This window comes from Pomacea canaliculata, linkage group LG2 (genome assembly GCF_003073045.1).
Source record: "Pomacea canaliculata isolate SZHN2017 linkage group LG2, ASM307304v1, whole genome shotgun sequence".
In the NCBI taxonomy this organism is placed as follows: Eukaryota; Metazoa; Mollusca; class Gastropoda; order Architaenioglossa; family Ampullariidae; genus Pomacea; species Pomacea canaliculata.
Window position 1 is genome coordinate 12,945,551 of NC_037591.1, and position 26,437 is coordinate 12,971,987.

Consider the following 26,437-nt stretch of genomic DNA (forward strand, 5'->3'; position numbering starts at 1 on the left):
TCTCGCTACACACTGCAGCTTTCAGCAGTCTAGGCGTATTAAAAGCTAAGAATGCAGGCAGTCCATTAAAAAAAAAATTCTATTAAGGAAACAACAGATGCGGGTGGAGTCAGAGAAGCCCGCCATGTTGCTCTCTGTAGCAACCCTTGATGGAACGCAGGGTTCGTCTATAAATAACCCCAAAGTAGGCGCTCAGCGACAGTATCTTTGTTCTTGAGCAGATTTTCCGGTTTATGCTTTTTTTTTCTCTCCAAATTTATCTATAGCGTTCCTCTTTCCTGTCGACTAGTAAATATGTTTTTAATTATTTTTTGACACGATGCGAGCTAGAGTTTGTGATCCGACTTGCTGGCAAGAAATCGGGGTGGGATCAGCACACCGGGTTTTCTCTGACCCGACTTGTTTGAGTAGATATGCTTGTCGTGTTCATGCATTCCTACTGTTGTGCCCACCCGCTGGCGTACACGAATCTTGTATGGCCAAGAAAGGGCGGTTGGGCAGGAAAAGTCTTGAAATTGGCTTCCGGCAGGTTTGGGAGACTTCTCGCTCAAGCACTCTCAACCTGTTCTACCGCCTCTTCCACCTTTTATTCCGCTGAAAATTTCCATGTAATGCCAGAAACCTGGTACTTTCACTACAATCGCTGCCGCGTCAGGTTGCCACAGGCAGTTAATTTGTGATCACCATCAGAACAAGGGGAAAAAAAAATCAGCAACTTCCCTCCACCCCGAAAAACCACTCATTTCTCCCTCGCTCGCTCTTTCTCTTTGGCATACGCACGCGCGCTCGCGGTGACGTCACGGAGGCATGTGTCACCTGCAGGACAGGACGGAGTGGGCGTCGTTCTGTCGAGCGCCCACGAGCCGATCGTCCTTCTGGTTGATCCGACTGTGACATACCTGAGGGCGTTGGTTAGTAGTAATCACCTCGCTGCCGCTGCGAGGAGCTTCTGTATTTTGATGAATATACTACAGTAACTGTAGGTTCATGTCAAGCCATTCAAATATTCCAATGTTTAGAACGGTCTTCCATATTTGTTTGTTTACGTCTCATCACTTATCTCTCTCTCACACACACATAACTGGGAGAGAGGTCGTCGATGGCTTTCCGACACACTAATCTAGTTATGCTATTCACTTGATGACCATCAACTAGCAAAAGCTTGTGAAGTACTCAAACTTCTCTGTAACAGCCACAGGCAGTGTCAAAGCAGTTTCGTATTCCCACACTTTCAAGCCTCTTTTTTCTGTATGGCTGCTCCGGTTAAAAAAAAAATTTTATTACTAGTCAAGAGCTTCTGAACTTCTGTATTAGTAAAGTCTAAAACCGTACTTCTGAGATTACAGAAGCTTTCATTACGAAAGTTCCTTGTTTCTCTATTGAACCCCACCCCGCGCGCGCACACACACACACACGCATACACATGCTCTCTCGCTTCCTTGGTACCACTACCACACCGATCAAGATTTTCTCTAATCTGCACCGCGAAGCCTCCTGAATATAAAGCTACTTCGGAGACAGCTGTTGATTGAGCTTAAAGAGGGTGTCACTAAGTGCGAAAAGATACAGATGTTAACAGCAATTCTCCTGCCACCCCTATCCAACCTTTCCTCCCACCCAAGAGAGGCCGAGCAACTTAGAGACAGCTTAACCGGTTCGTGGATACGGTTTCCAGCACCCAGGTGACCTATGGCGACAAAATAAAGTCACCAACAGCTGTGAGCATCATGGCTCCAGTCTTGGTTCGTCGGTGTCATCAACGACCTAAACGGTTACCTGAGCTCTTTAGCTTTCTGCCCGCGTCCGGCACGGATCCATCCCACAGGATGACGGAGCAGGTCTGAGCTAACATCATCGGACTGTAAGAGCAGCAGTTGAGGGGGGAGGAGGGCTGAGGCAAAAAACAACAAAAGCAGACACCATGGATGTCCACTCACTGGCACCTCCCGCATTCTCGGCTGATCCCATGGCATTTCTGCTGACCCGGCGCCTGATACAGGCAGTAAGTACTGCCCTTCGTCAGTCCAGGAAGCTGCTGAGCATACCTGGTTACCTCTTTGTCAGGTCATGAAGTCTGCATCTTTATCGCCAGCACCACCACCACAAACAACCCCCCTCCTCTGCCTCTGTGTGTGTCTGTCAGGTGTCCAAACAGGTTTGTCCATTCACCTCAGCAACCAATGGGCAACGAGTTGTTCTCCAGGCCTCGGGCCTCGCCCCACCAAACCCAGTCTGTCCGACTCGTATTCCGCGCTCTTTAAAAATTCTGTCTTCCACCTCCATCATCTCTTACAGTATGCCGATTCCGCCCGTATCTTCATTTCCGCTCATGCTTTTGCTGACAGGCGAGCTATAAGCCCCTCATTGCATGCTGGGTCAATCCGTCCACACTGGTCAGAAACAATGGCCCTCTCGGTGCTTGGCTACAGCTGGCCTGGCCGCAACGCGTCCCCACCGACGGAAGAGGCAGAAAGCGTTGTGACGGGGTTTATGCACCGAAACCCAATAAACAGTAACGCAATTCTCTGCAAACCTGGTCGGTCCTCAGGCACCCAAATGGATGGACGGGAGTAAGAGGGGGGATTAGCGGGGAGGGAGGAAGGGGTAGGCGAGGCCCAAGGGGACAGGGAGGGGTGAAAAGAGTGGGTTTGTTGTAGAGGAGGGTGGAGATGGTGCCCACGATTGATGCTTGCAAAGTCCGGCGCCGGAGGTCCCCGGCTCCCGATCAATAATCATTCGACGGGCAGACGAGAATTAATTTCATCCCTTTTGCACAGGCCTTTTCCCCCCTCTTGCAAGCTTTGCAATCTCCAACCGGCCTAGAACAATTACAACAGACCACTAAAAAGACAGGCAAGTTTAAGTCACTGCAACTAGCAGCAGGCTTCATGGTTTCTCAAGACACCGAGATAGCGGACAACCGCCCCCAAACTCCCCCTTCCCCCTCCTCTACCCCGCCTCCTTCCCAATTTCGCATTCACCTAGCTTCCGTTAAACACGCACAACACAGAACACACTAAATCGCACACGCACGCACTCTTCATCGGTATCTGCCGCATTCTAACCTGTGATTCATTTTATTGCGCGCGTGCTTCAGCGACTTAGTAATGCCACGTTCACCAGCATCTACCCCTACCTCCCTCCCTGCTCCCCGTCGCACCTTCCTGGCATGTGGTCGCCCTGCCAGAGCGCCTTCATCACACAGCTTTCTCGTAAATGCCATAACCAACGGGCAGGCCGATCATACCTGTAGGAGCAGCTAGAAGGGAGAACGATACGATCGGCAATGCATGAAGGACTGGCAAGCCAAGCGGTACAAGAGGTGAATGTTTAAAAAGAGCAACAAACTTAGTAGCTAGCACTGCCGGCTCTCTAGCATCGCGATAGTGGTGCCAATGGCGCCGTTAAAAACTGCCGTGATCGATCCCAGCAGTTCTGTCCTCGGAAAGACATACCGTGATGCCGTAACACGAATGAGCAAGATTTTTTTTCAAGGTGGTTTGTTGCTGAACCGAATGAATTTTGTTTGTGTGAGAGAGAGAGAGGGAGAAGCAAGGGCGCTTAATTCAAGTCGAATAACCGACAAGCTCTTGTGAAGACAGCTATGTCCGTAATTTGTCATGTGATCTTATCTATTTTTGACATTAATGACATTATCATTTATATGACACAGGCGCACCGCTTAATTACCCACCCACCCTTCTCTCTCTCTCTCACACACACAAAATTCACAATTATGCGCACATTTATTTCTTTACTTGGTACTACGGTTAGTATGAAAGCAGACCCTCTTCCCTCCGTCTTCCGAACATTCTCTCAGCTTCTTTCCGATCATTTTCAGGGCCAGTTTCAGGACGTCCTTTTTGCTTCCAAATAAGTTTCTCTAGTAAATCTCCCAGGAAGTATGAGTTCATGACACTGCAGCTAAGGCGGCTGCTCATCTCGGGTGTCTGAATCTTGCTGGTGTCTCGGCCCCGTTACAAAACGGGGTATCACATACATACGTATCCATTCACTGTTGGAAATGCAACTCCGCATACATCGGGCACATCAATGATGTGACATTGTGGAAGGGGTGTTGAAAGGGTGGGGTGTCCGTGAGAGTCAAACAGAGCCATTAATAAGACAGTGGTCTGAATATTTGAGACGCTGATGGAGGGTTTCTTAAGCAAAAAAACGTTGTCCTCCCCCTACCATCCACTTGAGCACAATTTTTTTTTTTTAAAAAAACATGGCTTGGTGAACTAGCTGGTAGAAATTCCCCTGCACTCACCATCTCTGGCCCATATTCTAGCAATCTTCTGAAGAGGCAAAAGCGCGTTTTATGGCAGGGTTCCCAGTCGGAGCTGGCACTAGCAGTCTATGGCGCCGCAGCAGCACCATCTCCAGACACCCTGTCTTTGTTTCCTGCCCTTCCATAGCCTTCTCCCTCCCCCTCCACCCCTCGTGCACTTTCATCAATTTCCTCTTGCTTCTCCCGTGGGCATTGTTAGCAGGCAGAAGTCACTTAAATTGTTTCAAACCAAGACAGGAGATGCTAAGACTGCACAAGTCTCCGACAAGTCGCGGATGCGGTCTGACCCACTGGAACGCCCACCAGACTACGGCAAACGCGACGAAGACTGCAAGAGACGGCTTGATGTATCGCCACAGGCTAGTCCACAAGTTCGACTCACACAGCAATCGATTAGATAACAATTCTAAGTGCTTTTTCGCGAAGTTTCTCTTTCCTTTTCAACCGATGACAAGGAAGAAAGGGTGGTTTGAGGGGGTAAGAGTACCAGGTATGACATACCGACAAGGTATCTCCCAGGTCCCTACCCTACAAACTCGATGCTGCGATTCCTTGCCAGGGTTCTCTCTCTCTCCTGTATACCTGCCTCTTCTCGTCCCACATTTCTGACTCCGTGCCTTGCCTTGAGCGATCGGATTCGGCCAGCACGCAATAAAGAACTGTATTTACCGCGAACACCTACAAATCGCTGCTGACATCGAACGACCCACACCGTGACCCACCCACCGCCACACACACAGTTTTCGGCATATAGGCCGTCACACATTTCCCCCAACTCTCCTTTTTTTCTTTGCTTTGACATTTAACCGATTTTTTTTTTTCTTACAACGCGGTAATAAATCAGTCGACAAAGCATCGAAGTCCTGTCCTAACATGGGCATTATACCTTTTTTTAATGGCCCGGAAGCAAAGCCAGTACCACACAAAGCTTGCTGGAACACGCTCACTCACTCTATGGCTGAGGTTCTGCACAGCACGACTGTCACTTCCTTTCACGTTAAAAAAAAAATAATTCCAGCGTCACTTGACGAAGTCAATTTACAAAAAAATAAAATGAAACAAAATTCTCCCATCAAAAAAGAAAGATGTGCTACTGGCATGCACGCTACCAAAAAAAAAAAAAAATTTCTTCAGAACCACCCTCGACCTTCCTCGGAAAGGAAGGAGTGGGAAAATCTGTTGAGAAGAAGCGTTTGGTTTGAATGGTCTGGACTCGGGGAAGGGGGACCTCATTTCTCTGGTCAAGGGGAGGAAGCCTAGAAGCAGATACCAGGAGAAAGTGTCTTAAAATATGCAAACACCAGAATAAGCTTCGCCGGTGCCACTCGCTATAGCTGCGGCCTTTCCAAAACCAGAAGGAAAAAAAAAAAAGCAATGAACTACTGAGGATGGAACACTCATTCGTCGTCGTTAATCAGGGGTTGCGAACTGGCGTGATTAACGAACAGGCGAGTTTACGCGGCTGCTAACCCAATCCCCCTTCTACAATACACGTTCATGTTCACTATCACATAATAAAATACAGAACATATATTTCAGGGTTATATTTAGGGCAACTACTTCCGAGGTACCTCTACCGTTCGTCGATGTGTAGCTGGGCCTCTCCCTCCCTCTACACTCACTGCCAAAGGCCGAAGTTATAAACCTGACACAAAGAGGAGATACTGTCCGTCGATGTCCCCGGGTTCTCTCTACCCCTCCCTTCCCACCTTCGTCAGAGACTGAAGTTGTAAAACAAACATAAAGAGATGAGGCAGAGAGCGGAGGACCACTAGATTATCTGCTGACCTCTGATCAGGTCTGCTCTTTGAACACTCTTCAACTTCCGGTCCATTGCTAGGTCCCTCTCAGCTCGTGCCTGGGATTCGATCATCAGAAGTTTGGGGCCATGGCGCTACATCCACATGCGTCCAATCAGCTACTACGTGTGGAACATTGGTCCTTGCTGCTTTTTATTTTTTCTAAATACTTTGCAGTATGTAGGACCAGGATTCAGATAAATGAAACAGGGATTCAAAACAAATTAGAACTGGGATTTAGATATGTGGACATGGGCTCATGTACTGGACCTTCTTAATCGAATATGTGACACTGTTTTTCATTTTTAACCTAACAAATAGAAACGAACGTTTTAAAAAGCTTGGGAACAGTCTTTACACGATGATCTTTTCAAAACAGCCTTCTGGCCGTCACATATTCGTCAACCTGTACACGGCAGAGAAAGGCTCTTCGGACACTGGGGTGGCCACGCATGTACCTGGAGATGATAGCATGTAGAAGTAGGTACGCCACTCCATGCACGCAGCTTCGACTTCCTCGTGAAAATCGCAGGTATTCAAATCAATGGCGCTGGACCGTTCATCTTCATTTGAAATCCAATACATCCTCTGTATCCACCTTATTTGTGTACTCTGTACTACATCAAACTTATTCCCTCCCCACTCCACATCTCTTTTTTTCTTCTCAAGCCTCTTCCCCTGATTGGCTAGCAGTCAGAGGCGGTCTGGAATGCTCAGCGACCACTGCAACTGGCTGTTGTCGCAACCATGAGACCACCTCAGTCCCACACGCAAACAAAAAAATCAATGCCATACTCTAAAAATATATATATTGTTCTTTTTTCAGGTAAGTAGGATGTGTCATTTTTTTAAAGCACTGAAGCTGCGAAGTCATAAGACTGAACACACGTCACGGATGCTATCTTTAATTTTACACCACTTTCACGTTCGTCTTTGCATTTTGTTTTTGTTTTTAATTTTTCACCACGTGCATCTAAATACTTTGTACTGACATTTGCTTTTGACATTTAAAAATACTGACGCAGATGATGTAAATGATGTCCCGGCATACCGTCAACGCTGTTGCTGCTCGCGTTGCAAAGGAGCCTGCGGGTCTACTCAATGAAAGGGTTAGCGGTCTCTAGCCTTACATTTCCATGGTGGAGATGGCGAGGATGGGGAGCACAGAATCGATTGTTGCACGGTGCGGGGGGTATGGGTTTAGAGACGACATGCACGTGGAAGAAAACGTGCTTATTTTTAAGGCACCACCACCACTACTTCCTAAAGTGTTACAGCCCACATATATATTAAAAAAAAAAAACCTTTCACCAAATAATATTAATACCTAGCGAAACCTGAAGGATGATCACAACTGTAATACAGGTGGCTGGCTGCAGACGATATTCTGCATGCCATACTTAAAACTGCGAAAAGAAATAGTGGCGGTTTCCCTATTATGCGCCTCCAACCCACTTCATGATCTTCTACGTTATGCTTCCAGTAAAAACAAGCTTCATGCGGTCTCCCCTACACATCTCGTCTCATCATCATCATCCTCATTCTTGTACTCAACTCCACGGGCTAACGTTTGGTAAACATCTGCATTCAATTCTGAAAGTTATCCAACAGTTTTTCGCCAGCAAAATGAAGAAAGCCCATAATTTTGGTGCGTAAACTACTTACCATCCCCAGCAGATTCGAGACACCGAGTTTCCCTCTCTAAGCGGTCTATTTTTAAATAGAAAATTATTAAACCTGAAAAGTTTTAACTCCCCCTTCCCCCTGAAAAAAAGAACTAAAAAAGATAGCTCATCCATATCTCCCCAGCAGCAAAGAAGAAGACATTGGCGTCAGCTGCATCATTGTTCAAAGGGATTCAAGTCCAATAACCCACCTGGGGGCATGCAAGCCTTGCAACATGTTTTTACTATGATGTTGCTTCTCTCAATGCAAGTGATCTCTACATCCCCTGCCCCATCCACCCACCCACCACGACCGCTAACTGAGCATTTATATCAGCCAGCTGATTTCTTAAGGTTATGACCTTTCCTTTTTAAGAAATGTAATAATAATTCCAATTTACTAAATCTAATATTAATGAAAAACAAATCAACTTACCTCAAAAGTCCATATTCTCAATGCCACTAACAAATCAAAGAACATCCATTTCAGTAATCCAATCTGCAATCAGACAGGGAAAAAATGTCAGAAAATTCTGGGTTTGTTCTTAATTATTAAACAATAAAATTTAAACAGTTAAAAATATCAATATCTTAGCTACTGCATGTGAAGCATTTTATGTGTGGAGTTATAAACCAGATACAGGAAACTATCCATGTCATTAAAGGGCAGCATTATAAAGCTTTAGTTTCAATATGATTCAATCAATAAGAAAAAGAGACAATACATCGTCTATGATGAAAAAGGATAAGATGGTATGTCTGTCAAGTGCACACACATGCAGACACTTTTCTTCCAGCAGAAAGAAAGATGAAAACACATCAACATCCAGTATGGAGAAGAACATCCAGCTGCTCTCTGTGCTAACATGACCCCTGAAAGCCCTACAGTAAAGTTTTATTTTGACATTACAACAGCGTTTCCACCACAACCCATGCACAACAAAATGTCAGCACTAGCACAAAGTTAACGCATTTCACTTTCCTGTTGACGCTTATGATCCTTAAGTTGAATAACATTCCGATCAGTTCTGTCACTGCACTCAGGGGAAAAGCGAGAAAGAAGACAGGAAAAATAGTCAAAATAGAGCTAAAGGTTATTTACATTTGCGTGGAGAGAACGAAGGAAATAAAAGGAGAAATAATAATAAAACAGAGCTGGTTGTGAAAATCTGTATCATCAATTCCTTAACCCTATTTTTAAATCTTGCTTTTCAGTAGATATAATTCCACATATTTTTATATCATCTTTGTTATTCTTTATATCCTTTACTTAAAAATTTATCTGTTTTTCATGTACAGAGGCACTAAAGACACTGCAAGAATGTGTCAGTTTTACAACCAATGAAAATGTTGTGATCTTTGTGCTATGATCATTCTTCAATAAATAAAAAGAAAGGTAAAACAAATATTAATCGTACTGCTGTAACTTGAAACCAATTTAATAACAGGTTGGTTGAAAGCATACAACAGCTTAAGGAATTAGGCAAGTCTGGCTGCAATCAATTTATGGATGATTTTCAACCCACGGTGTGTTTACTCATCTCCATACTATTTTTTGCAAAGTGCTCTTTTAGTTCATGCATCTCCTCTGGGGTATATGAATAAATCAGCGCGATATGTTAGCAACCTGAACATAGACAAAATGAATTATAATACATTATGGCCTATAGCACACGAGTGCCCCACATAATGCCTTGCTTCACAGCTACAATATATAATTTGACATATATGTAGTCTGTATAAAAGGCCTTGTATTCGCCTTCTCACTCACTTCTTTGCAAATGGGTTTTCGATTCCCCGTTCGAAAACAGCCTCATTATTTTCTTTTTGAACGCTGTTCGATGGCTGAATGAACATGCAAGGCCATCTCCCCTTGCTTCTTTTTTTTCCCCGCCGGTATTGGTACCTCTGATCTTCAGTCATCCACTATCACTCTCCCTCTTTCTCTTTTCTCCTTCCTTCCCAAAGTTGTGTAAAACGTTTCTTTTTTCGCCTACGACTGGCGTCTCTGATCTCTTTCATGCTCTAATGCGATGTGATTAACTTCATACTGACACCCGCAACAAGCATTCGTTGAAAAAAGAAACAAGAAAGAGTGAAAGAAAAAGAACAGAAGGAAAGAAAAAGAAAGAAAGAACACGCTTTCGATTTCCGGCACTTCAGTTCTTTTATGCCTGACCCTCTCGCACACTGTTATATCCATCTGCTCGACCGTGGGCACACGTCACCTGCCATGCGGTGCACTCAAACCCGGGCTTTTTTTTATTTAAAAAAATGCAGTTTTAATGATACAGCGCTCAAAACTACTCTCCTGCAATATGGCTTCTAACAGGTCTGTAGTTTGGAAGTTGATGCACAATGTTACCATTGTACACTTAATATAGCATTCAGAGAAGAGGCAACAAGGGGTATCTCATGCCTAGTTTCCTTGTGGCCTCTGCAATATGCATCACAAAATGACAGCACGTGACCAAAAAAAAAAAAGTTTACCATGTAGCTCTCGATAACTGAAACTTTTTGCAACACAAGGGTTTGTATATATGACAAGAAAAAGTTAATGTTGAGGGATGTCACTGGTCACCTATTTAAGTCAGACCTAGAAAGAGCAGACTGAAGCCCAATCCTCAAAGAACTTCATCTATAGCCTGTTCTTCTCCTTTGCAGGAATTTTTTTCCCCTGCCAGCACTCTCAGAACACCTCTGCCTTTTGAGCAAGAGGCATCTCCAGTTTATTGATTATGGTATTGTGATATCTGTACAGTGGGATTAGCAAGCAGCTGCAATGGAACTTGGTGGGCGACAGGAAATCTTGCGATCCCTTGTCAGTCAGGGCACATTGCTCTGAACCACAGCCAAGGCACATCTTCACCAAATGCACATATATCTTGTTGAAGAATATATTTATTGTTAATGATATTTCACTGCTTGCGGCAGACAGCTAGCTCTACTGGTACTGGGACTACGCAAATAAGATAACCAACTCCCAACTCCCCTTCTGCAATTTTCTGATGTGTGGATTATGAATGCTGGCAACATCATCGGACCCATGCAGTCATGCTGCCAGGAAATGCTGCATTCAGTGACTTAACTCTTTCTTTAGCTTCAATCTCGGCTCCCTAGCAGATGTTATGTATTCAGCTCCATGTTTTCTCTTTAATTAAATCGTCCAAGCTACCCCTCTCACCAAAGGATAAATTCTGGCTGCTGTGTAGATGTGATAGCCCACAGCCTGTGGACAATGGGATCATACAGACGTTCTCTGACACCATGATTTTACTTGGTGCAGATGAGAGCTATGGCTCAAAAATTTATGGTCGCTGGAAAATATCAGTGTCTTGATTTATCATGCTCTGATTCTAGTCAGCATCTTAAAAAAAATTTAAGTGCCAGAAGATGACTTGCCAGTTACTATTGCAAGTTGCAAGCACCTCATCTATTAGTCTTATAACTAGAAGTACATTTGTTTCCTGAAGTCGTTTCCAATTTTAAAGCCACAGTTTTCATCCCATTCCTCTTATCATTACCTTTTATTTTCATTAAAAAAAAAGTGATAGTATAGCCAAGAATGGTCCCTATGTGAACCCAAATACATCCCTGCACAACATATAGAGAAAATGCCATCATTTTCATACAAAGAAAATTTAAAAATTAAAACTGTGTGCCTTGGTTATGCTAAAAAAAAAGAAGAAGATTGCTCTGTTATCAGTGCAACATTATACAATCCATTTTAGTAACATTTTGACCTTCAAATACGGTGAAACAAAGAATAAAGGTCTCTTCATGATGGCGAGATGAAATAGAAAAATTTTTTACTTCATCTGATCCTTTTGGTATTTGTGTAACAGGAAAAAAAGTGTCACGAATATTTATTTTCTTATCATTTTGAACATTATGAAACTGCCTAAATGAGTTACTCTAGAGAGAGATCACTAGCAAAGTAGACGTCCTTGCTCATTCTCCAAAAATTGCCAACAGTTTTGTGATTATATAAAGACTAGGGAAGAACAATCTATGGATCTAGAGGGGCATGTGTCCAGGAACCAGGTGGTTCCTAAGCATGTTGATTCACGTCAGTTTCATAAAAAATATTGCTTTTCCAGTCCCAATTTGCTTTATTTGTTGCAGTCTCCACAGAAAACACATGCTTCATCCTTTATTCAGCACCTGTTCAGTCTACAAAAAAATCTTGCTTTCATTAAGAATTTATTAAAAGGTGACTGAATCGTTACATCTCTTAATTTTACTGCTTACCTAGTATAACAGTGCGGCAATTTCTTCTCTATTGTTTATGGATCCCATCCCCCGAAACGGTAAACAGAAAACAAAAATACTGTTTGTGCGTGTGAGAAGATTGCCTGTTACAGCTGTACCCATCAACAGATGAAATCACAGACGACTTTGTCAACTGCTGGAGGAACTGTTGAGAACGAACTCTTATCTCATCACACACTGCGCGGTTTACTCTGTGTACTTCCTCTTGACGACAAACTATGCCTCTCTTTTGAACTCCGCGCTTGTGTCTTAGTTGACGAGGCTGATACGGTGACAGTGTTTATGTCTGCCAGACACCGAAACTGTGACACGAGTCAACATACAATGCGTCACGTGACCACGGCTACACACCAAGCGCGTTCTAATTTAAGCACTCAAAGCGCAGTACTTACACAAGTCATCCACTGCCTGGGCTAGTCCATGTACCATTTATCTTCAGAGCTGCACTTTAAAAAACTAAACAACTTAATGTCATGGGTTTTGGCGTGTGGCATGCCAATCTATTCCTATTCCGTACCACGAACAACATAAAAATATCCTAACATTTTCTTTTTAAGGTTTGGGTGTACAGTCAGAATAAGTACCAAAATCAAAATGAACATTATTATGATTTAAGCGTTTGTAAAGGTTATTCAATGTAAAATAACACAGTGAAAATGATGATGACGCTAACGTCGGGTAGTCGGCGGTTGGCAAAACTCAGGAACACAAGGGACCCCAAAATCTCTGGACAAACAAGCCGCTAGAGGGGCATGTGTCATAAATTGTCCACGCCCTGTAGCTGCACGAGTGTATGAGCAGCCAATTTCTCTCTCCCTCCGCAACACGATGTCCAGGAGTCTGGTTCAGCCTGCACAAAACTTCCGACAGGATTTGCTGCTCCCCTTGACAAAGACGCCTTCGACTTGCCATCCGTGTTGTTGTCGTCTCCAGCAAGAGCGTCGCCACAGCCTGTAGCCGCTTCAAACGTTTGAAAATGCCAGCTGTTCCTACGCCCAAACTAAGCAAACACAAAAAGATCGAAGCACTCTTCAACGCTGTTGTGTGTTTCTCTGACTCCAGAACAGTGAACATGAGCGAGAAAACGAGAGCGGAGAGTATTAAATGTGTCGTGGGGGTTTATATTATAGTGCAGGTAAGATAACGCAAAGATAGCATGAGGTGTGCAGGTAACGCAGTTCGTCCGAAACTTGTTATTCCCGTGAAAATATTCCACTCCAGATGACTGAATGAGTGTGAAAATGACTGCATGAATGCGTTCCAGTTCTCCTGGTTCCGCCAAACTGCGCTCGACATAATGTATTGGTACACACCCACTTTCTCCTCGCTCGTAATGTACGTAATAAAATGGTCCATACATCTTGACGTGTACTCTGTTTTGTGGCTACAGGTGTTTTTTAAAATATCCCAAGCATTGTACCGACACGGGAGGATATTGTGAGATGGATGATAAGGAGCAGGGGGTGAGGGGGTAAGATGAACGAGAAGGGAAAACCCGCGCTCTGGCAAAACGGCAGCATCGACGTTTTCCCCGAGAGGTCACATCTGTAAGCACCTCTAGGCCATCTGCCAAGCCCATAATATCCTAACGTCAGTGTGCACACTTTTTCCTGGCCCCACTGGCGTGTCACAAAGGTGTGGGGAGGAGGGAGAAAAAAAGGTAAGTGAGGTTCGCTCCCCTTGAAAACACACCCTGCGCCAGGGCATGACACGCGTGCTACACACAGCACACGCACTCGCGGACCTTCAACCGGTACTGCGTAAGTGCTGTTTTTGTGCGAACCGCGGCTAGCCTCACAACAGCTCGACGCACCACCTGCACCTGTCTCGACCACAGCAACGGCCGCCATGGATCGCGCGCGGATCTTGGGAGTGAGATGCGATGGTGGTGTGGGTCGCATCTTTAGAGCCCTGTCCACCGCCGGTCGGGCGGTCCCGCTCTGGTTCCGTTCGACGATGCTCATTCAAACCTAAGATCGTACAAACCTACTCTGACCGTGGCACCGTACTGCCATCCTACTTACACTTCTCACACACAAACTTTCCCCGACTACAAAGCAAACGGTACACCTTTAATGATGTTCCGAACAGCCACTGTTGCACGCACTCACAAACGTGTCTACCCTTTGCCAGGTGGTGCAGCTTGTCCCCCCTACCCACACACACACCACCTTCTTTCATACTCCTTTTGTTCATTTGGCTCAGGAGCCGGGTTTCACTAAGGTTAGAGTTCCTGCTAAGTACACACCTCACCCTTCCCCCGCTTTGAAAAACCCACTGATGACCACTGTTATATATAATCAATAAAGATGTCTCAACTATCTTGGTTCAAAATAAATCAATAATAATGGCTGATCTGACACTGCTGTATTAGAATCATTTGGAGAGAGAAAAGATTGTAGGAGGGGAAAGTAAGAGATTCATGTTGTGGAAAAGAAAGGAGGGTCAGAAATGCAAAATGTGTTTCCTTATTATGCCTTGTTTGTTCTTCACATGAAAGTTAATGAAGTCAGAGGAGATATCCTGACACCTGTTGTTGAAGTAGGTCAGTCAAGTTTGAACATGACACAACTGTCAAGAAGTCTTGCTTGACAAACGTTGCTAAAAGCAGACCAAAACAGGGAGAGAGAGAAAGAAAAAAAAGACTTAGTCATAAAGGAAAAGGCATGCCATTGTTAAGTCCTGCATAACACACTAACATGAGACAGGTGCAGAAATGAGAAGCCACATATGAAACAACAAGAAGAGACAGGTATCCTTTCTTTTCTGTGTAAGCTCCTTGAAATCATAGTAATGCTGTGATCATTTCTGCAACTATAACTCCTTTAATTCTATCATACACCTACACATATAACTTTTATCAAAATTTTTATAAAGATTTTCAAAAATAAACTCATTTGAAAAAAAGATAGTCTGCACATAAACTCAAAATACCCGAAGCACCCTATATAATATTACTGGGAAGCATATTTACCAACAACAGAAACAAAAATTACAAGCCAGAGAATCTTAAATATATTGACCCAAATAATCACTTCATGTTATTCAAAAAAGTTAAAAATAAACAGCTATTGAAGAAATGAGATATTTTAAAGTGAATATGCTGAAAATCCCATGCTCAAGACAGTAACAGTATGATGAACAAGCAAATAAGATGAATCATTAGTCACAGGTGAAAAGAAGACCAGTTATAAGAACAGTCATAACCCATAACTTTCACAAAAGATATATCAACATGCTAACAAAATAAAAGCTATCAAGTCTTGTATAGCAGAGGTAATAACCAGAAAATATAATAAGTTCAAGACATTTGCTGTAAACACCTCAGTGTTGCTATAAAATAATGTTAAGACAATGCAAGTATGATAGAATGGAAGGGCAGGGACGCTCAAGTGTGTGTTAATAGTCTAGAGAAGCAAGCTAGCCAAACATGGCAGACTATTGAACATGGACTAGCGACTAGTCATGACTTCTTCTGACTGGTCACAAGTAAAATATTCTGAACAAACGTTTAGGAATCGTAGAGGCACAGTCTGAATTTTACACTAGTAACCTGTGACATGAAAGCTGAGTGGCAATCTCATGCTAATATTTCCACTAGGAAATTAAAGAATAGAGCATATTTCAGGCTAGTCATTAATGATAATTTAACAAGCTTATAAGCAGATACAAATATTGATATTAGTGACCTTCAGCTTTGAAAGTGTAAATCTCTCAAAGCTTAGGAAAAGCCTCTTTTGGTGTCATGTCAATAAATGGCAGTTGCCATATTACAGAATCATAATAACCAATATATATATACACGTTTGTTGCCAAGAAAAAAGCAATTCTTTCACTCATAAACAATAATACTTTATAATTAAAATAGAAGCATTCACATTTGTTAACACTAGGAAAGATGAAAGTATGCTAACTGCAGCAACAATGAACATATAAGTATATCTGGATATCTACCTCTATTTTACTAAGGTATTTAAGTTCAGACTTTGTCAATATGCAGTCAAAAATTATGCTAAGCTTATTTCTCTAAGCTTCTTCTAAATAAATGAAACCATTAATTGCATTAGTGTGTTTTATATATCACCATACCACAGACATGAATTCTTAAACATCTTGTATCATAATATGAATGCTATAGGTATAAAGGGGCTAGTCAAAGGCTTGTTATGGTTCAATACCATTAATAGAGGAATCTTTTAAAAGAGGGTAGTCTCAAGAACAAAAGTATATTTTCCATCATACATCATCTTTCGCTTATTTGTAATTAGCCACATGTTGCACCATGACATACTCCATACCACTATACCCAAGGCAGTACTATAGTTTTTACTTAAGACCAACAGTGATGAGAGTCCAAAGCTGGAATGATTAATGCAATATAGATGCCAAAGTTAACAATTTTAAGTAAAAAGTGTCAATAAAAAGTATTTCATATACTCAGCATAACCCCTGCAAATATTTGAGGCAAAGGCTATCTCTTAAGATTTCCTTGTCCCCTCACCTGAACAGGTAACAATACTACTTAGAAAATAACTGGGAAAAGGAAGGGGAACACAGCTAAACATTCCACTAAAATAATCAAAGGTACTGTGAATATGACAATTCGAAATGAAATTACATGAACAGAACCGAAAACGTCTGAAACCAGACACAATACACTCTTTATAATACAGAAATGTCTGCAAAGTACATACTATCCCACCTATCTTAAAAGTCGTGACTGCCAAACATCTGTCCTACAACAAATATAAGAACAAACAAGTTCTGTATCACTCTGGTCGTGCCCAAATTCCCTGCAAATTGTCACTATAACAACTGTCAAAACCAACTTAACAATCACATCAAAGCATTCCAAACCTTAAGGCAAAATATCCCGGTAAAAAATGACAACAAACGCACGTGGTTTGGGAGGAAAAGGCAGGTAAAGATTGTCAAATCGTGACATACCCCTCCGACAAGCTCCTCCGAGATCTGGGCTGGCTGAACGCGAAATAAATATGTCGGGAGATAAAATGGCTGGAGCGCGAGCAGGAATATAATGGTCAATACCAGCGAGCCACCACACCAGTGAGAAGATGACAAGCGATCTACAAAATTTTCTTCAAACTACGGCGCGTTGAGCTCTCTAACAACATCAACCTGTGCATCAAGCGATCCGTTAGACCCCTGGCTTGACTTCTGCATGATATTTTCACTCAAGATGTTCAAAATCGTGAGTTATTTGCCAAAAACGACCATTCTTGGGTGACTCGTCAAATCTATAGGATTGAAGACAAAGTAAACGCTGAAAATAACGCTATTTATACGATTGAACAACACATCAAAATACCCGGCTTTCGGGAGTTCCCGACCCCACAAGCAATAACCTGGCATTTGCTGCAACTTTTGAGTAAAAAACTGGCAAGAAAATAAGCAAAATTTGGGCAAACCTGCGCTGTCGAGGCCGCTTCTGCTTTTCCTAGGAAAATGGAGTGGATTCAGTCAGGTTTTAGGGTTGAGCGCATGTGGCAAGAGTCGTGACGTCACACAGCATAGCAAACAATGCAGTGTGCTCTTCTCTCACATTTGAAGACGTTTCCCCCCCTTGTCGCATCATACGTTTTTCTCTATCTCCTCCACCCATCCAGTCCTCAATCCCGTATCTTTAAAACATTACATCCATTTTCTAATCCCGCTCTCCAAAGCTTTTATTTCCATCGTATCGTCATGTTTGATAAAATGCGTTTGCCTTCTAACCACGACCTTGACTATTCAAAGACAATCTTTGTACATCCTGTTGATTGCTGTCGGAAAAAGCTATGGTGGAAACTTGTGTTTATGATCTGATTTGACCTATATAAATGCTGGTGAGGGGGGAGGTTTGCATGGCGATGGACGGCTAAAAGGCTGCTGGACGTGCAAAGGGCATGGGATAGCAGCAAAACAGCATTGCAGGCTGGCGTCTCGACGAGTAATCAACTGCTACTTGTGTATCAGATACGCTGTGGATACCGCACGCTCGCAGGGAAAATTAGGCCGCAGTGTCGAACAAGCGTCTCGCTTCGGCCAGCGTGTTGGTCGAGTCCATCATAATATTTAGGGGTGTCAAGATTAGTCAAGGCGCCATATTTATTCCTTGTCTAACGAGTTTTATATGTCGGCATGAAATTGGCGTACGGATACGTCCTTCGGCTTGTAAGGAGGCATTGTATCGTGTATTCTCTCGATCGTTCGAGATCGTGTTCTTCCTGCAGTACAGGGGCCTGACGCACGTCATGAATGTGTTACTTATCGGTCGTAAGTGTTATTGCAAGGTGATACGTACAGTCAGTAGTAAATTTTTGTGTGTGTGAGAGAGAAGAGTTACACTTGACCTGTTCCTCTGTAACCATGAATTATCCTATTCTCTAAACGCTTAAAATTTCGTTTCCTGTGTTTGTTTGTTTGTTTTTTTTTTAAAGCGTAGGAGCAAACCCAGAGACGCTAATTGCGTACAATATATGCATTTCCGTCAGCATTTCAATTGCATCACATGACATTTGACTAACAAAATATTTTACTTTTTATCATCGCTGCTTGTGTGTGTGCCTCTGTGTACAGCAATAAGAAGACTGGCAGTCAGTTTGACCTTACGCACAACAAATGACTGCCAGTGTTTCTAATGAGGGAATTAAGGAAGATTTAACCTCGGAAGGGATGCAGATGTGTGATGGAGGAAACATAAATTTGTCACTCAAATGAAGCCTTGTACTTGCATTTATCGCGGGGGAGAGATGTGGTGGGGGTTTAAAGAGCATCCATGCGCCTATTACCGTTTTTGTCAAGTAAAAATATGAGCAGTTTATTTTGGTCCTATTTTCCTTAAAGCTCTCTTATATTCACAAAAGTCCTTGTTTCCTAATCCTTTTTAATACATGCTTTTCCCTATTGTTTTGTTTTTTGAATGTGTTACTTTGAAAACGTGTGCTAGAAACACAAATGTTTTCCGAAAAAAAGAAAAATGTCTTGCAAATTTCATTTATTCAAAGATTTGTCAAGCAGTAAGCATTCTCTGTGTAGTTTTGTTTTCAGCTGCCATTTCGATCGTAGTTTGCATTTAAATGTCTGGACACTTCAATAAACACAAGCCTACGCCCACGCCCACCCCCACCACCCCGTACACACACGTTATGAAATATGGCATTCAAACATTTGCATTTGCACTCAAAGGATTTCACATCCAAGAACTTTGACGAAGTTGTAATAAAGCGATAGCAACAACAAAAAAGCTTCATTGAACAGAATGGTGTGAATAAATAAAATCGTGGCTATTGTTGTCATTATTTCTTATCCTTAGCATTGAATCTCCAAGTGCAGTACAGTGATAATAATTTAGGCAATCAAACATAAGAAGGCAACGTTTCCTGATAAATGAAAACAAAAACGCAAGATCAGAGGGGAGAAAACCCATCAGTGTGCACCAATTAAAAGAAAATCCGGCGGACGAAAACTTGAATACTGGAAAACATTTTTTTAATCGACGCGCAAACACACACTTCTTATATATGTTCGACTGTACAAGCCATGAATGTCAGGCAGCTCAGAGGTGAGACGTTGTTTCTAAGATAGTGTAGGTTTTCAGTTCAGATCTCGCCTCGGGCATTTTTCTTTCATCTGATACCTGTTAGAGCGAAAGAGAAAAGTTGTGTGACCTGGCACTGGTTCGATACCCAAATGGAGCTTTTTTTTTTTTTTTTCTCCAATCCAGCTGTGGATTGTGCGTCTGAGTCCTAAGAGAGTTGGGAGAGGAAAAGCTCTGTGGAAAGCTGGCCCTGAGAAAAAGCACAATCTCTGGCTCCTCACTCCTCAAAAGTCATGGTTTACCATACCTTAACCTTGCCGCACATTGGACTGTCTTCTTTAATAAGTTGATGTCAATGGTAGGGTTTTTTTTTTAACAGCGATTTCACTAAGGCTGTTTTGAAGGTAGCTGGGAATATGCCAGAGGACAAGCTATCAGTTACTAAAGCAAATTAAGTAAATTGTAGAAAGACGGATGATTCTTTTCCACACTCGCCGGTCATTAGACTAGCATGGAAAGATCTCAGGTCGAAAAATCGCCTTCTGAACATGTGTGCGTGTGTGAGAGAGAGAGAAGAGAGGGAACGATGACGAGGAAGAAGAGGGTGGCGCTGAAGAGAAAAAAGAAAAGAAAAGAGATAGCAAAGAAGAGGAAAGCGGTGAAAAGGAGAATGAGGAAGTATAGGAGAGTGATGAAGAATAGGATGGATCACGAGGATCACGACTGTAATGGTGTCGACCTTCGTGGTTTGGTTTTGCGCTTGGTGAACATCATCAAGACGACAATTTGAAAAACAAACGTTTGGTGAACATTATCACGATGATAATAAAACTATGTAATAGCTGGCAGCAAAAAATGAAGCGGGGAACAAACCAGCTGATACCATGAAGTTCTGCGCATGGCGTCACAAATGCGGCGGAAGTTTTCCTTTGACATTATCTATTCCCCTTGACAGTAAACAGACGTCGTATGATATGTTTTAGCTTCTCCCTGGTCGTGACATAACCTTTTCCTTTTTTTTCTCTCGGATGAAATATACTTTGCAGGCTACTGTCACAAAAAAACCCTTATCTGAGGCTATAAGTTTGAGGTTTAATTATTAGCGATCTCTCTCTTTCTCTCTCTCATCCTCTCTCTATCCCCACCCCTGCTTTTCAGAAGGAACCGCTTGTTGACTGAGAACAAAAAAAAAAAAAAGCCATAACGATGATCTGAACACTTTTCATGATCTATCGGAGCAGCGCAATATGCAAAGGGTGTCGTTCATCTTGTGATAAGAGAAACAGAAGCTGTAAGAGTTCGACGAACTTTCGAGATTTCAGTGATCGATGCATTCCAGCGACCATAGAATACTCTACATATCCCATCCCTGCTAAGGCTCTAAATTCAGCTTCCCTGGCAAGGAGAAGGGAGAAAAATGTTTCCAAGCTACCAAGGCGTCGCTTTACTGTCCAGAGTCCGCTTGCAGGGACGATTTACTTCGGAGATTATGCGAGTTTAAGATCCTAATATAACTTTTTTTTTAATAGCACATGATAAGACAAGTGGGGAAGAAACAACAAGGCAAAAGACTTGTATGCACGTTTCGTCAAGCTTTTAACATCCGTGGAAGTACCCCGTTGATGACATGAGCATTTTTTAATCTCTTCCACGAGAAAAAAGCATCTTCGACAATGTATGCTTTCCCCAAAATGTTGTGTCCTCCCTGCTGTGCAAGACAAATAATAAAAAGGTACTACTGATTAAATGTAGTTTTTATGATTATTGATATCTTCGTTAATAAGGTTTCTTGGCACTGAAGAATTGTGCAGTGTATGGTGAGAAGGAGAAATGATCTTGCGTACGTGTTGTGTGTGTGTGCGCGCGTGAGTGAGAGAGAACTTGAAGTCTCTCTTGACATCTGGCCATTACTATTAAAATCACAAGGTAAGCTTCGTTTCCTCACACACACACTCTTTCATTCACATATACGAATAAACATATATATATATACCTTCAAACAAAAAGAAACATTACATGCAGGTTCTAAAAGTATTACAAAGGACCCACATTTTTTCCCGTGTCCACATGCTGTGTTATTATAGACGATTTATGTCCCATAACTCAGTAATCGTCTTCATTATTAAACTAAAATACTCGCTTACGAACCAAGCAAATTGCATGGTATTACCTGCATTTTACATTTTAATACGATGATTATTTTCGTTGTATGTTGGAACGTTTTGAAAAGACCTAGGACGGGTATCAGTATTACTTTAGTGTGGGGAATGAAAGAAAGGTGGGTCTCATCCTGGGTGGATCCTACTCAAAATGGTCAGTCGTTTATATCTGAATGGTGTTTTAATCAGGCTTACGAATTAAGCAGTTACTCTGTTCTTGCTTATTGCAAGATCACTATACAGTCGTTTCTAAACGGGATTCAATGATAATGCTTATTTCTTATTTTCTTCTTCTTTCTTGCTTTTTCTTCTTCGTTTGATGTTTTATGTCCGAGGTCTAGAATCTAGATGTTGCCATAAACTAGAACAGTTTTCTTCATCATGACACATCATCCTCTGTGAGCATCACAAAATCTCTGTGATGTTCTCCACCCACTTCATTAATATTTCTCCTGTTTAGTGCTAACTACATTTAGTTTTAGCAGTACCTGTAGTCCTCCTAAGCTCACATCTGCTTCGAATTTGAGATATTTATATCGTACTTTTCTGTGTCCTTTCTCAACCTGCTGTCTGAACAAGGACAATAATTATATCAAATATAAATCTGAATGAATGTATCTTTTAGCAGACGAGTGATGAAAAACGGCAAATACTGATCCACCGGGTTTTTTTAATTTTTTTTTAAAGGCATAATCAGCTGTTTGCAGCCTGCTGCTTTAACCAAACTATAGTCGGGAAAGTGCCATTGGTGATCGTTGAGTGTAGACGGGACGTGCTTTACATAGACAGCTGGCAGCATAGCCGTAGGTGAGGAAACGGGAGAGAAATCCATAAGCGCGGTGTGCACCGAATGCGGACGTCAAAGCCCAGTATCTTGGAAACTCTTATTGACCCAGCAGAACTCACTTCCTCCGACATGTATGGAAAGATTTGCGTCAATAAAGTGAAGAAGGCGCCTGACCTGAGGCATCCTATGGCGGACGACTGCATCCTCGTGATGCTAGGTGACAGGAGGGTTGACCAGGGGGGTTGGGGGTGACGAGAGCCGTGGGCGGGGGTGGAGGGAGGAACAGGAAAGGTGCCCTGGAATGCAAAGTTAGGACCCTAAACTTTGCTTGTATGTATAATTTGTGTGATAAAGATTTCAGATCACTTACATAGTAGGAAAGGTGCTCTTTAAGTTATGATATTATTATGATCGTTATCATCATCCGGCAGAGTAATACGATTGGGAAGGAAAGAAGTAAAGACTTTTGAGGACTCGTGAAATGTACGTGACTGTAAACTGTTCGACTTGAAATGTAGCTGACTATTAACATTTCTAGCTAGTTTATATACTGACAGAAATAACTATAACGAAATTTCGACCCTAAATTCCAGAACATGTTTTAAAGAGCACCATTAGTTTACTGATTCATTATTTGGTAATTTCAGTACAATCTGTTTTTAAATTGATACCTTGATGCACGCATCATGAAACGCAACATCAGTTTAGTTTACAGAAACGTGTTACCACTTCGTGGGGTTGGGGGTGAGGGTGGCAGTAAGGTGGAGGGAAACCTGAGTATCCGGAGAAAACCCCTGACAAACAGCCCTGTGGTAAAACAGTCAGAGAATGTCTTGGGATGAGATGCGAACACAGGAGCTTCCAATGTTCACAATATAAAGTCTTTTACCACTGCAAATATCGGGCTACCATGAAGTAGCTGCTCTGTGAAGGAGCTTCTCGAAATGCGCCCGTCAATCCGTCTGTGGGTGTGTGAGTTTGTGTTTTTCAGTGTGTGCGTTGGTATGCCGAAAGACCAGGTACGTCGGTTATGTAGTTTCGTCACTACATAGACTGAAGTGCACAAAAGTCACGGATTCAAGGATTATAAATTATATCCAACATACTGTAAATGTTGCCCGGCAAGTGTTCACCAATGTCACGCATTTTCCGCCGGTGGAAATAAAGAATATGTTCGACTTGACTGTGCTCAACTTACTCGGGCATCCGTTCAGGCTTGCCTTTGAAAGGCCTGAAATAACCAAGGCCAAAACAACACACCTTTGCTTAGCGATACCGAGTTCTGAATGAGTGATTTTGAAAGCAAGGCAGGATAGAAAAGTCGTCTGATTTGTAGCTGGGCTGTCATTCGCTTCACTGACTATAGCAAGCGAGCACTGACAACCCATTGACCTCGAATAGCCTTAAAGACCTGCAAGAGTATAACAATTATTTTTTTTCGAAGACTGGGTGGAACTCGGGGTAATAAAATAACCATCTCTCTCTCTCTTCGTCCCCCGCCCAACACTCCCCAAATCGTTCTTGAGATGGAACTTATAAACATCGCCATGAACGAGGCTAAACTAATGACTGCAAAATGTGAAGTTCACTAGTTTTTATCTTGTTTATTAGGCCTAGGTTAATTTGCTTAAAATTTAATTTATCAAGAACAAAATCAGCGTTAGAAATCGGCAGTCCGTAACATTCTAACACAGACAAAATACCAAAATAACAAATAACACGGCTGACATGTCTGATGTCGTTAGAGAGCATCGGCAGCGGATGCCTTCAAAGATTAGTTTTAAAAGTTTTATTGTGAGCGAATTCAAACAGCTTCATTTACACAATAAATTCGGTAAGTGAACGCCATTATGTACTCATCTGTTCATTCCATTTTCACTAGGTTTGTTTGTGTAGTCATGTGGCCTGGGTTGTTTGGTATTTTACCTGCCCGCCGCATACCTTAGAATTTTGAGACCGGCCCACAAAAAGAAAACTTTGCCCACCCTGCTGTGCATGGATGTATACGTTGTCAAGATCTCAGCCAGTGTGAAAGCTGAGATTTTAAAGCGCATCCGAAAACATTCACATTTAAGCTAAATGTCTAGGTGTGAAAAATGTAAACACTCATATCTTTATGTAAAGGTGATGTATGTATATGCGTTCAGCTCGCGAACGAAGGGAGGTGACTTTGCGGTCTTGTAGACCTTTAAGTCTGTACTCGCTTATGCAGGCGCCTACATCAAGGCTAAACTAACGACGAAGCTGAACAAAGGAGATCCTTTCATGATATTACTGGGCTTCGAGATGTCCTGGTTAGGGGAACAAGAGCAGACAGCTTTGCGGGAGGAGGGAGATGTGCTATGGTTGGACAATCATGCACACACATCAACGCATGCAGTGCATATGAAAAATTTCTATTTATAATCGGATAAATGAGATGTCATTCAGCATTTTTTTTTTCAGAGATGAGAGCATATTATATCCTTTGTTCGTCAACGTGTATATATTATATCCGCTAGCCCGTGAAATATTTTTTCTGCTATGGTATGCACACGAAATGTATAGCCTGCTCAAGACAAAGCTGTCAGTCCTCCACCTGCTTCCTAAAATGCACCGGGCCCTTTCTGCTCTCTCTCTCACTCCCCAAACTCCCCACCAATCCCCACCCCACTTTCCCTGTCCGCGCTGTACCTGGACAGCAATGATATAACGGCTTTGATAGGCAGACAGCGCCGGGCAGGCAGTATCGACTCCTCTCTCGTCAGTTATCGACTGCTGCACAGCGCACGGTGTATTAAATGAGTGTTCAAGTGGGCAGACTTCCCTCCTTCCATTCCAACTAGATGGCAAACAATACGTTTGTTCTGATTTTTTTTCCACCCCAAATGTCCAACGAATAGCTCACTTAAAATGGCTTCACGACAGTGCTTGCGATCGGGTTAAGCATCGACAGTTTCTTGTAGGTCGGTGCCTGATTTCAGTAAGTCTATGGTTTGGAGGGAAGAGAAGAATCCCCAGTGGTATGCATAAATGTGAACACGCACCCATGAAAGGACATGGTCGTGCCTTCACAAACATCTTAGTCACTGATGTCGAAAATGTTTCTAGACAAAGTCAACTGCCTACGTTCTAATAGCTTTTAGCTGCCATCGATGATGTACCTCTGCGTGTGCCTTTAATTTTTACAGGAATGTTTTATAAGACTGCCATATGTCAGTCATTCAGTACATCATCTAAGTCACACAATCATCATATAAATATTCAATTCCCTTTAGGCTTACTTAGTAGTTCTTTTCCGTCTCGGAAACGTAAGCATTTGCGCGTGCATGTATGTTTGATAGCAGTTAGTCTTGGCAAAACCTTGAAAGGAGATTAAGCTTACATGCACGAAGTGTTTCAGAGAGGAATACATGGTTGTGAAGTGAAATGCATTTTAAAATTTCCCGCTGCCTCATTTTATTTTGACCATGCTTGTTTCCGATGATTTACTCGTATTTTTAGGAGAACACACCTCAATACTTGCTTCGTGTGAATGTTGGTTGATTTTCTTTGTGTATTGTATGCATGGATGATCAAAGCCTGGGATTCAAACGGCAAGTTTTTTGGTGATATTTGATTTATTGAGCAATTTCGGTATGAGCAGTGACGTCATGATGCGTGATAAGAAAAGACATTTAGGTATAAAATGTTTCTTTAGTTACTCTCTCGTTAAACCGAAGATATAAAATGCAATTTTTTTTTTGAAGTTCGTGATCGGCCTCTAGCGCCTTTCTCAAAGTTCGTGACATTTCTGAGAGATCACGAAGTTGCTTATGAGTTAATGACTCTCTCACTCTTTGTGTGTGTGTGTGTGCGCGTGCATGTTTCAGAAAGAGAAGGAAAATCGATGGTCTTTCTATGTAGTTTGAGCATTTGTGTGTTGTACTGACTCAACGCGCTG

General features: G+C 42.4%; 1 protein-coding gene across 1 annotated transcript in view; it reads right to left on the reverse strand.

Moving 5' to 3' along the window:
- Positions 1–17,810, reverse strand: part of LOC112557947 (bromodomain adjacent to zinc finger domain protein 2B-like) — a 69,664-nt gene extending 51,854 nt beyond the window's left edge. The window contains 2 exon segments of the mRNA XM_025228112.1: positions 8,194–8,256; positions 17,459–17,810. The gene's annotated coding sequence lies outside the window, so the exon portion shown is untranslated.
- Between the last annotated feature and the right edge of the window lie 8,627 nt (positions 17,811–26,437).